Genomic DNA, 10,916 nt, shown 5'->3' on the forward strand with positions numbered 1-10,916 from the left:
CTATATTTCTTTTCGTCGCTTTGTGTTGACTTGTGTGACAACTGAATCTGCAGCAAATAAACCAATAATTTTTGGGATACACCAGTGCCTCAAGTGGTAGTTTTCTTCTTGTCCGGCACCTGGGATCATACTCCCTCTCCGGATAGATAGACTCCAACTCTACGTCTGCAACTAGCAGGTTACTACAGTGCAAAATATTTCTTAGACATCAATAAGATACATTGTATTCTCAGACAATCAATATGGGTTTAGGCGGAAGCATTAAACGTCACAAGTAACTAATGACCTGGGCAATTCATCTACAGCAATCGGCATATTTTACGCATATTTTACATCTCCAACGCATTGGATACAGTCAACCATGACATACTTTGGTCCAAACTCGATCACTACGGTATCGGAGGAATAGCCTTGGAGTGGTTCAGGAATTACCTTCTAAATCTTTATCTGTGTGCATAAATGGTGTTCAGTGTTTCTTATCATCTACTATGGGTCCATTTTGGGCCCCCTTTTATTTTCGAGAGATATCAATGATTCTGATAAATCCTGTGATTTTTTTTAAATTCTATTTACGGATGACAGTATTAAGGTCAAGGCAGTATCCACGCACTCTTTGACATAGTTAACGATGAACTTTAAAAAAGCGTCTAAATGGATTAAAGCAAAATACGTTTAATGTTAACTTAAAGAAAATCAACCAATTCCAACAACTTTATGCTGTTTAGTATAAACCATGTTATCTTACGTTTGAAATAGTTCCAAGATGATTGATGTAGGCCACTCTCAGCCATGTGGTTGAGAAGGGCAATTTCTAAAGGTAACGCAACCCTTTATTTGGAATAAAACTACATGTACACAGACATGTTCATAGAGGCGGGCGAAATCTTTGAAAATTTATTTCTCCCATGCAACTTTCAGGGTTTTTTCCCCTTATAGTATCGATGATGGTGTGTAGTAAAAATGTGCATAAAAGTCGCCTTCACGAGTAATTACTAAATAACGCCCTTTTTGCCGGCTTCCATTGGTCGACACCAGACCTGCGTCAAGTTACGCCAGGTGACGCTAATGAATATGCTGAAGTAGCTGTGAAGCCACACATCCTGGGTGTGGTTGAGCGTGTAACTCTTGCTACTCCCTAGTGCAGGCAAATTTTGCGTGCGCATTGCTCCCGGTGCAGAGTTTACTCCTAGTGTGACAGAGAACATAATCTTGCTAACCCGCGGGTCATACTCGTGCCGTTCGTGTGCCCAGGAGTATACCCGCGTAACACGAGTAGCATGATTGTGCGCAACCTATGGGGTCGCCTTGTTTGGCAGGCCTCGCCGGTTTACAAAAACACTAATGACAAAACCTCTTTTTTTCCAAAATGATTTCTTTCTTTATTGTGCAGGGCCCTCACAAAAAGTGTATAAAGCTAAGTGATGATGCTGAAAAATATGATCCCAAAGTATCAAGTTCAACAAATGGATATTTCTTGATTGGTACACAGTTTCTTCAGCTCATTTCAGAAGGCTTGAAAACACACTTGTAGCCTGACAATGAAAAAACAACCCCATGTTACGGTCGGTGACTGCTCTATGTTCCGACACCCCTATGTTCCGACAACTGGCAAGACTGGTTAGGGTTAGGAATAGGAATATGTGCAGTCGGAACATAGGGGTGTCAGAATATAGAGATGTAACCGTTACGGTCTGCAATCGTGAGACGAACGCACTAACACGGTATTAAACTGGTTTCTTGTGTGGGCGCCCCAAATGTATACATCTTGTGGCAATTGTATACATTTCGTGGGGCTAAAGAAGTATGGTGCACGTACAACAACAACATTGGTGTGAAGCGCCTCAAAGATTTTCACTTATTCCCTACAACAATATACCTGTCGTTATTGTGCAGGCCAAAATTGGTACACCATAGCGCCTACGGCTCTATGAAAACCATGTACTACGTGGGCAGGGTCCTCAAAAATCCTCGTCAAGATTTTTCTTGGATATATTTCCAGGGGTAACAACAAATTTAAATGGAGTTCGGAAATACTTAGATGCTATAAGTGTTCAACTACTCGTGGCATATTAACTTGAGTAGAGTCTTACAAATTATATTTGGGAACATTTTCGAACGATTTCTTCCCGACTTGAAGGTCAGCTTTACCAGTAACAAGTATTGACGTTTCGGCATCGATGATGGCGATTTTTTTTAATGACATGAAGTTATAAATCACCGTATATAAATCACCATTTCAATCGACACAAAACAAAACCAAAGCCAGTATCGTCGAGCAATTCAACAGGACTCTGAAGACGAATATGTGGAAGTAGTTAACGGCCAACAAAACGTACAATTTCGTGAAGGTCTTGCCCCATCGCTGTCTGCTTACAACCACGCTTTAAACCGGAGTATAAAGAGCAGCCCTGCTTCGGTCAATGCCCTAATGCCAAGACAGTCCAAAATAACGGTAACGTAGTTCGAAGTACCATTGGTCCGATGTCCCATTGGTCCGGAGTCCCATTGGTCTGATGAAAAATTATTCTGTGTAGTTTCACTTGTTCAGGTTGACTGACCCTAATCCTAACCGTAATCCTATGGGGCGTCGGAGCAATGGGATTTCGGAGCAATGGAACTTCGGACCAGTGGTACTTCAGACGGGGCCGTATCATAAGTCCGACGCCTCGTAGGTCCGACGCCTCATTAGTCCGAAATTTCGGACTTATGAGGCGTCGGACTTATGAGGCGTCGGACTTATGAGGCATAACATTTATTTATTCCGCCTCATAGGTCCGACGCCTCATAAGTTCGACGCCTCATAAGTCCGACAACGGAAAAACGAGGAGTTTAATTTGTCGGACTTACGAGGCGTCGGAGCTATGAGGCGTCGGACTTATGAGGCGTCGGACCTATGAGGCGTCGGACTTATGGGCCTTTATTTGGTTAGTGAATGCAATTTTGTCGGACTTATGAGGCGTCGGACCTATGAGGCGTCGGACTTATGAGCGGACCCCCTTCGGACCAATGAGACGTCGGACTAGTGCACCGCTGTTGCGCACATAAAGCTGTGCGCATGTGCCACTTTTACAGCCAGGTCAATGAAAGTGCATAATTCATGAGGTGTGACCTGTGACAGAGGGACGATCAAAATCCTGAAGTGATTGATACATTTTTACATTAGGGGCTTTTCCATTTTCATGAGTTTGTTCCTAAGAATATAATTGATATAAATAAACCCTCACAAACTAAAAAAAAAAAGCGTATAAGCTTAAAATTTAAACTCAAATACAGACGCTCCGTTTTTGGTAGTCATGGAGGAAAGGATCATTTTTATGACAAATTTGACTGTGAAGATCAGATTTTCCAAACTTACAAAATGGTTTGCATTATTCAGCAAGTTGTGATCTCTCTGAATCATGCGTTTTTGTAAGAGCAAACCCAGCAAGTGATTAAAAAAACTGTTTGATTGTTATTTTTTTTTTCAATCTTGAACGGAGTTTTCCTCAACGCGACATTGCAGTGTAGTATGATACCCAGTAATTGAGTCTCGTATTTTGTTTGAGGACATGTTCGGAGATACACGGTTCTAAATTTCGGACCCGAGGGGAAATCTTGGGCCCAATACGTGGCAAATTTAAACACTTATTTGATAGGACTGCAAAACGGAACAGAAAGAGTCATTGCATACTTCAGCTGTACACTTTCCAAAGCTGAGCGCAAATACTGTATGACGAGAAAATAGCTCCTGGCTATAATCAGTGCAACGAAGCATTTTCATCACTACCTCTATGGCAGAAAATTCCTGATACGTACCGACTATGGTGCATTGAAATGGCTAATGAACTTCAAGAGCCCAGAAGGTCAGACGGCAAGATGGCTAGAATTAAACACAAAACACTTTTAATTAAACTAACAACGGACGGGAACAAACAGATATGACTTCTACAACTACGACAACGACAGGTCAGCAATAATCAAGTATATAAACAAATTGAAACCTCAATTTAGTAGTAGGATTCCAACAAAGTGGACTTACATATGCGTTTAAATACAGACAGATTTTTAGAAGTTATGTGCAAGAGAAGTACGTGTATAAGGCACATGACAGCTTGAGGCTTGACGAGTAAAGTGAGAATGAATGTCGCGATTGTGGGTAAATGTACTTTTAACTGAAGATGGTAGAGTATTACGGGTAGATTGATACATGAGGGACCCAAGCTGATAAATATATTTAACTTTAAGAGTTTTATGTATACAAAAGAAGGAATCTGTGTATGTGAGTTAAAGTCGGCAAAATTAATAATACGTAATGCCTTCTTTTGAAAAGGTAAACAGCCTGTTCAAAATAGTGACCGAACTGGCTCCCCAGGCAAGTAATCCATAATTAAGATATGACAAGATTAATGAGTTATAAAGGGAATCTAGAACAAATTTTGAAACAAAATATTTGATCTTATTAATTACACCAGTATTTCTAGAAACCTTTTTTAAATAGATGGTCAATGTGGTTATTCCATTTTAAACCAGAGTCAACAAGCAAACCAAGAAATTTACAGCAATCGGTTTTTTGGATAACGGTGTTAATAATTTTTTACTTCACAAGGAATTTCAGTGTCTAAATATACTAGAATCATCGGCAAACAATATAAAAGAAAGTTCCTCAGAGGATTTTGTAAAATCATTAATGTATATTACAAAAAAAGCAAGCGTCCCAATATTGATCCTTGGGGTATGCCATGTGTGAGAAATCTAGATTTTGAATGAGTACCGTCGAAAGATACATATTGGGATCTGTTCGAAAGATAATTATTAAACAACTGAAGAGAAGTTCCTCGTTTTCCATAGTGAGAAAGCTTATACAATAACATGTCATGGTCAAGTGTATCAAAAACCTTTCAGAGATCAAGAAATATTCCTAGTGTATGCTTACAGTCATCAATTGCTTTTGAAACCTTATCACTAAATCTAAAGGGGCATGAGAAGTTGAATGTTTGCTACGAAATCCATATTGCGATTTTGACAAAATATTAAATAAATCCAAGAATTTGATAGTGCGTGCATATACACATTTTTCGAAAATCTTAGAAAAACACAACAGTAATGATATAGGTCTATAATTGTTCACACAGTTGGGATTTCCCTTTTTTCAAAACTGGGATAACTTCAGCAATTTTCAATTGAGTAGGTACAATACCAGTAAAAAAAAGAAGCACTGATTATATGTGTCAGTGGGTTCACATATGGCTAAAATAGAATGTTTAATAATTAGCGTGTTAACTGAATCATGTGCAGAACTGTGTTTATTTTCTAGGTTGTTGACTATGTCAATCACTTCATATTTGGTTACTGGAGTTAAAAATAATGATTTATCATTTGGATTAGACAAGTACTCTTTAAAACCACGGGAGGACTGTGCTGGTGGGATATTACTAGCAAGATTAGGACCGATGTTGGTAAAGTAATCATGGAAACAATCAGCAATTTCATTAGGATTGGAAACTAAATTTCCCTCTGAAATAATACTTGTATTAGTTTTAGAAGATTTATGTTTATTTAAAATTGAATTAATAACCTTCAAAGAGTTCCGTACACTGTTTTGGACAAGCAGTAAACAAGACACCAATGTAGCCGGGGAAAAAAAGAAGTCAAGATGGGCCCTACAGAACAAAACAGAAACAAAAGAAGTTCAACGAAAGTAGTAACAATGGAGCGCAGGACTGGACGACGCATGACGCAAATACGCAAAACGCAGGGTTTTTTAAAGTTATGTTGCGCGTTTGACCAGGGGTGCATTCCACTCTCGCGAACGTTGCCAACGTTTACCAACATTTGCATTGTTCGCGGAGCGGAACGCAATGTGCGCCAACGATGTTGGCAAACATTAGCGAAAACGGAGAACGACGTCATGGGGCTGTTCGCTGTTGGCTTGTGACGGTTTTTTTTAAGATAAAGATAGGTAAACAGACGACAGTTTTGTTTTCAATGTGACAAAAATGATGAAGTTTAGTATTTTTTCGTAGAGTAGGGCGTATCACGGGAATTTGTTTGGTCAGAGAAGCAACGACTTGGATATTAATGGTGAAGAAAGCACCGAGTGTCGTGAATTTAAGTTGTAATCGTGACGAAAAGGGAACAATGTGTCGCCTGTCAAATATTGTCGTCTGCAAACGTTAAACAGAGTAGGCCTAGGCATGGAACGGATATGGTGCTAGGAGAACATGGCTGTAGTTTGCTTTCCCCTCATAAAATTGAGTGAAATACTGACTTTCTGAGTTAAATTCTATTCTCATACTCAACATTTATTGGCAGTGGACATGGTGAATACAGTTGGCAATTTTGCGCGCGAGCAAATTTTTTAAAAATGTTCTCATAATACCCCAAAATAATTGAAAACTACTCCTATTGTCCCTAACTGTTTTTTTTTTTTTACTTTTTACTTTATTTATTTTTGTGTTTATTTTTTGTTTTGTTTTTAGGGGGTTTACTTTTGTTGGTGAATCTTACTTTTCTCCACAGACATCAATTTTCCCCCCGAAAGGGAAAAAGCCACATAAGGGGGGGGGGGGGGGCGGCCGTGGGGGAGGTGTTATCGGCGTCACCAGCATTTTTTTTCTAGATGGGGTAAAGCAAATTTTTTCCCAGAAATCCCTACACTTATCCAGCACATTCTTGATTTATTTTTATAAGGTTTTTTTTTTTTAGTTTCTTACGTTTTATTTTTCAGAGTTTTAAAAAAACAAGAAGATAATTTGTTTTCTTAATTAAGTGGGGGCTTTTTGTTTAAACAACGGTGCAGGGGCCATTTTTACCTGTGGTATATTACTCAGACACTGGTTGTCTGACACCATATCCAATCAAAGGGAATCCTGCAAATATTGCAGCACGTTTTGCTGATAATGATACAAATAAAATTGTTTTTCCACTTTAAAAAGGTTCAGCAACATGCTGCTTCATTTATCAAATGTCATTTTTACTCCCTAAAATGTGCAGTTTCTTGGAGAATAATTGGATCAGAGGCAAATGTCGTCGTAGACAAACCCACTTATGTTGCCGCTGTTGAGAAAAATGGTGAGTATAATGCGCCTATCAATTGTTTCCCCCGCCGGGCTGCCCCACCCAAGACGTGGAGATTGTCACTTTTGAAGTGACAAAATCCCCAACCCTCGTCGGGCAAAATGGTAACAATGTAGTTTGAGTGACCAAAATCCCCACCCTGGGGCATGACCAAATCGTGACCAAATCCCGACAACGGACCTGGGGTAGCGCGCAGGGGGGGGGGGGGGGGGCATTTGGTAGACGAATAACATGAACTCAAAGCCTTAATAGAATTTTGAATTGATTGGCCCATTGCAGTTATCACATATTATTTAAAGGTATTGTCTGGGTCTCAGGTCCTTGTTCTTTTTCTCAGAGATCAAACACTTAGGCAATGGTGTCTTAGTCTCACATGGAGGCCATGTACATGTAATAAAATAAAACACTGTAGACAATCAAACCCTGAACTTGAAATATTTGTGAAATATTTAACACGACTGCTTTCATTTACAGATCATGCTGTATTGCAAGAGATCATACAGAATGTCACGCAGCTTCCTCTTCTGGTTAAAGGTAATTACAGAAAGCAACCAGAGAGTCACAAAACAACTTCAATTTACCCTTGACATATTGCACTGGAGTAAACAAACTAAACATGATTTAAAGTAGTCCATGTACATGTACATGTATAACGTAGCAATCGGTCAACACTAAAACAAGGAAGCAATTAAATTGTTGAGAGTGTAGCTTCCATTTGACCGTTAAAGAATTGCTTGATTATCAACTTATATCAGACACTCTCTTTCTCCATGTTTCGCATTTGTATTGAGTCAATCTTCAAAGTTGTTTTCCAGCTTTATTACAGTCTAGGTTGTAATTTGTCAAAACAATGCTCGTACAGTATATATTTCAATCCATTTGCCTATTTTCTTTTAGATGTGCAGGATAAAGCCCCAGCCATGCCAGCTGCAAGCTGCAGTGATTATGAAACATCTCGAGAAAATGATGATGCTACACTAGCTCCCCTGGCCCAACAGGACACATCGAAAGTGCAGAAAGGTAGCAACAATTTTATATTATGTATTAAAGTTGTTGTCTTTGCTCTGACTAAAAATGTCAATTAAGTAGATTTTCTCCAATAAACAATTCATAGAATAATTGCCTTCAACAAAAAATCTTCACTTGAGATGCAATACTTTCTGTTTATTGCTACTTGCTGTTGATTGGTGTTAGCTGCATAATGATACATGTATGACCACAATTGGTGAGAAAGGCTATTGAGACAGCAATAGCAGGCATAACTGGACGGTGACCAGCATCTATGCAATAACTAATTACTCTGGGAAGTAAAACATAACTGCTTTGGATAGAAGAATGTATTGAAAAATATGATGGTAGGTCAAAGTAGAAAGTCAGTCAACCATGTACGTACATATGTGCTATAAAGCATCAAACCACTTTTGAAAACAATTTTTTAATTTATTTTGATTCATTTTTAATATTTTGATTTTTTAAATTTGTTTTTGCCCAAAGAAGAGAAATTCAAGTGGACCCACAAGCATGCGTTGCTTCTGATCGAGTCGTATCGCTACCTGAAAGCCAAGAAAACGGAAAAGCCAAGCTTGGACGATGCATGGTGGCCGAGCGAATGCGAGCGAAGGGAGTTGATGATGCAACAGGCAATATCTGTGGTGAGAAATGGCGGAGCCTGAAATACATATTTTTTAAGCTCTGGCAGGAGTTTCTACATGTACATGTCACTTCTTTACCAAATGCAATGCCGTCGTCAATACACTCTTGCCGAACATTTTCAGAACACACCCCTTTGTCATGATCAATGGGCATGGGCATCTATTGAGCATATGAAGTGAGCCATTCCGGAACCGGGATGGAAATGGTCAAAAAGACACATTTTGAAATTTCCAGATGTACTGCGCATGGACAGACCAATTGCTACATGTAAATTTCTTGGAAAGTCCAAAGTGATATGTGAGGAATAACTCAACAAGTAAACCCCTTTCTTCAGCTGTGGAATGGTGAAAACTTCAGCCTAGCCTTCATACATGTAGGTCTGAGATCAAGTTCATTCCAGGATACATGTTATTGATAAATCTTGCATTTAAACAAATCTTATTTTTTCTCCACAGATACAACGTCATCTACGACAAAAACAAGAAGACGGGAAGGGGTAGGAGGAGGTGGGACCTCTATGACGCAATGGACGACATCCTTGGGGACGACCCTGCAGTTGAACCAGTGACACTGATCACATGTAGAAAAATCATCCAGAAACGTAACACCACCCCAGAGTTAGCAGCAGCGCCAGGAGACGAGTATGAGGCTGAAGAACCTGATGCTGAGGTACATGAACATGTTGTTAGAAGATCAGTACCGGTACATTGTATTTGTTCATTGGTGAATACTATCTTGTGCTGGCCAAAGTAAAGCTTGCATGCCCCACAAATGTCTTCTTTTTTTGGTTAGAGTTTTGCATAAAGGGATAGTCAAATCAACCCAGTCTGCATACTCTTGGACTAAAAGTAGGACTCAATGAATTACTGCTTAAAGTACCGTACAGCACATGGCAGCATGATTAAACAGTACTACCAGTTAATCAGCATGTTTGACTACTACATATCTGAATAATAATTCTCAAATAAAATTAAATGCATTAGCTCTTTTAAATAATCTCAATTGTGTCTTTGTTCGGGTTTTTAATTTTAATTTTTTTTTTTATTTTTTTTTTTTTAAAAGAAAGATTCTTAATTGGCAGGTCATGCAGTCCTCAAGTATTAATCTCGAGATCGAAACCTGCCTCGTCTTACACTGGCTGCATCTGATGAGATCAGTGAACTTGGATAACAATCCAATGCACAAGACAAGTTAAGAATCTTTCAGCCGGCATTTTTTTCGTTAATATTTTAAAATAAAAAAGTTTTGTTTTGTTTGTTTTGTTTTGCTTTTTTAATCCACAAATTAAACGTGGTTCATCACATAAGCCTATATTCTTTTCTTCTTATTTTTTTTCACAGATACTCAGAATGTCCATACTGGAAGATATAATTAAAGGCATCTTTGAGATCGACAGTCAATACACCATAACTACCACTGAACTTTTCAAGCTTCTTGGTTATCTGATTTCATCAACTACCATCAATGAGGCAATCTGGGCCAGAGTCCTGGACTGCTCGGCATGTTGCCAGGGAAAATGTTACTGGTGTAATCCCAATGCTTAAATGTATATAATTAATTAATCATCTAAGCTAAATGTATTATTAAAGTTCCTTAATATTCAAATTTATTAAGACTTGTGTTAATGTTTTAATTATAATTAAACGCATAATCGCGTTACCTGTTTTCGATATTTCAATCTGTTTTATGTAAACTAATTACAAACACATTTTATATTTTTTTTGTCTTTCTTTAAGATATAAATTCCGACCTTACCCTCACTTAATACTATAGAAACAACCCGTCCCTCACACTACTCAACTTCAAAATGCCCCGCAACACTTGCACCTAAAAAAACATTTTCACCAAAATAAAATCTTGTAATACCATCTACTCATGGCGCGAAATCTCTAAGAAAAAACACAACTCATTCCAAAACTTCATCGACATCACCAACAAACATTGCTCATCCCTAGATAAATACACTCCTAAATTACACCTTCTTCAATGCCAATTTAACCAAGAGTTTAGAGTCACCGACAATATTGCCACAAACGTACATAGCAACCTTCATACCGGTATCCAAAACTTGCACAAACTCGTCAACACTACAAGAAGCAACCTCTATTCAATCATATCTGACCTAAAAGACCAATACAACACAGAGTCACAAAAAATCAAACAAATCAAACCCATTAATTACCAAACCTTGTTGAAAAATAACCTCA

This window comes from Patiria miniata, unplaced genomic scaffold (genome assembly GCF_015706575.1).
Source record: "Patiria miniata isolate m_02_andy unplaced genomic scaffold, ASM1570657v1 HiC_scaffold_26, whole genome shotgun sequence".
Lineage (NCBI taxonomy): Eukaryota > Metazoa > Echinodermata > Asteroidea > Valvatida > Asterinidae > Patiria > Patiria miniata.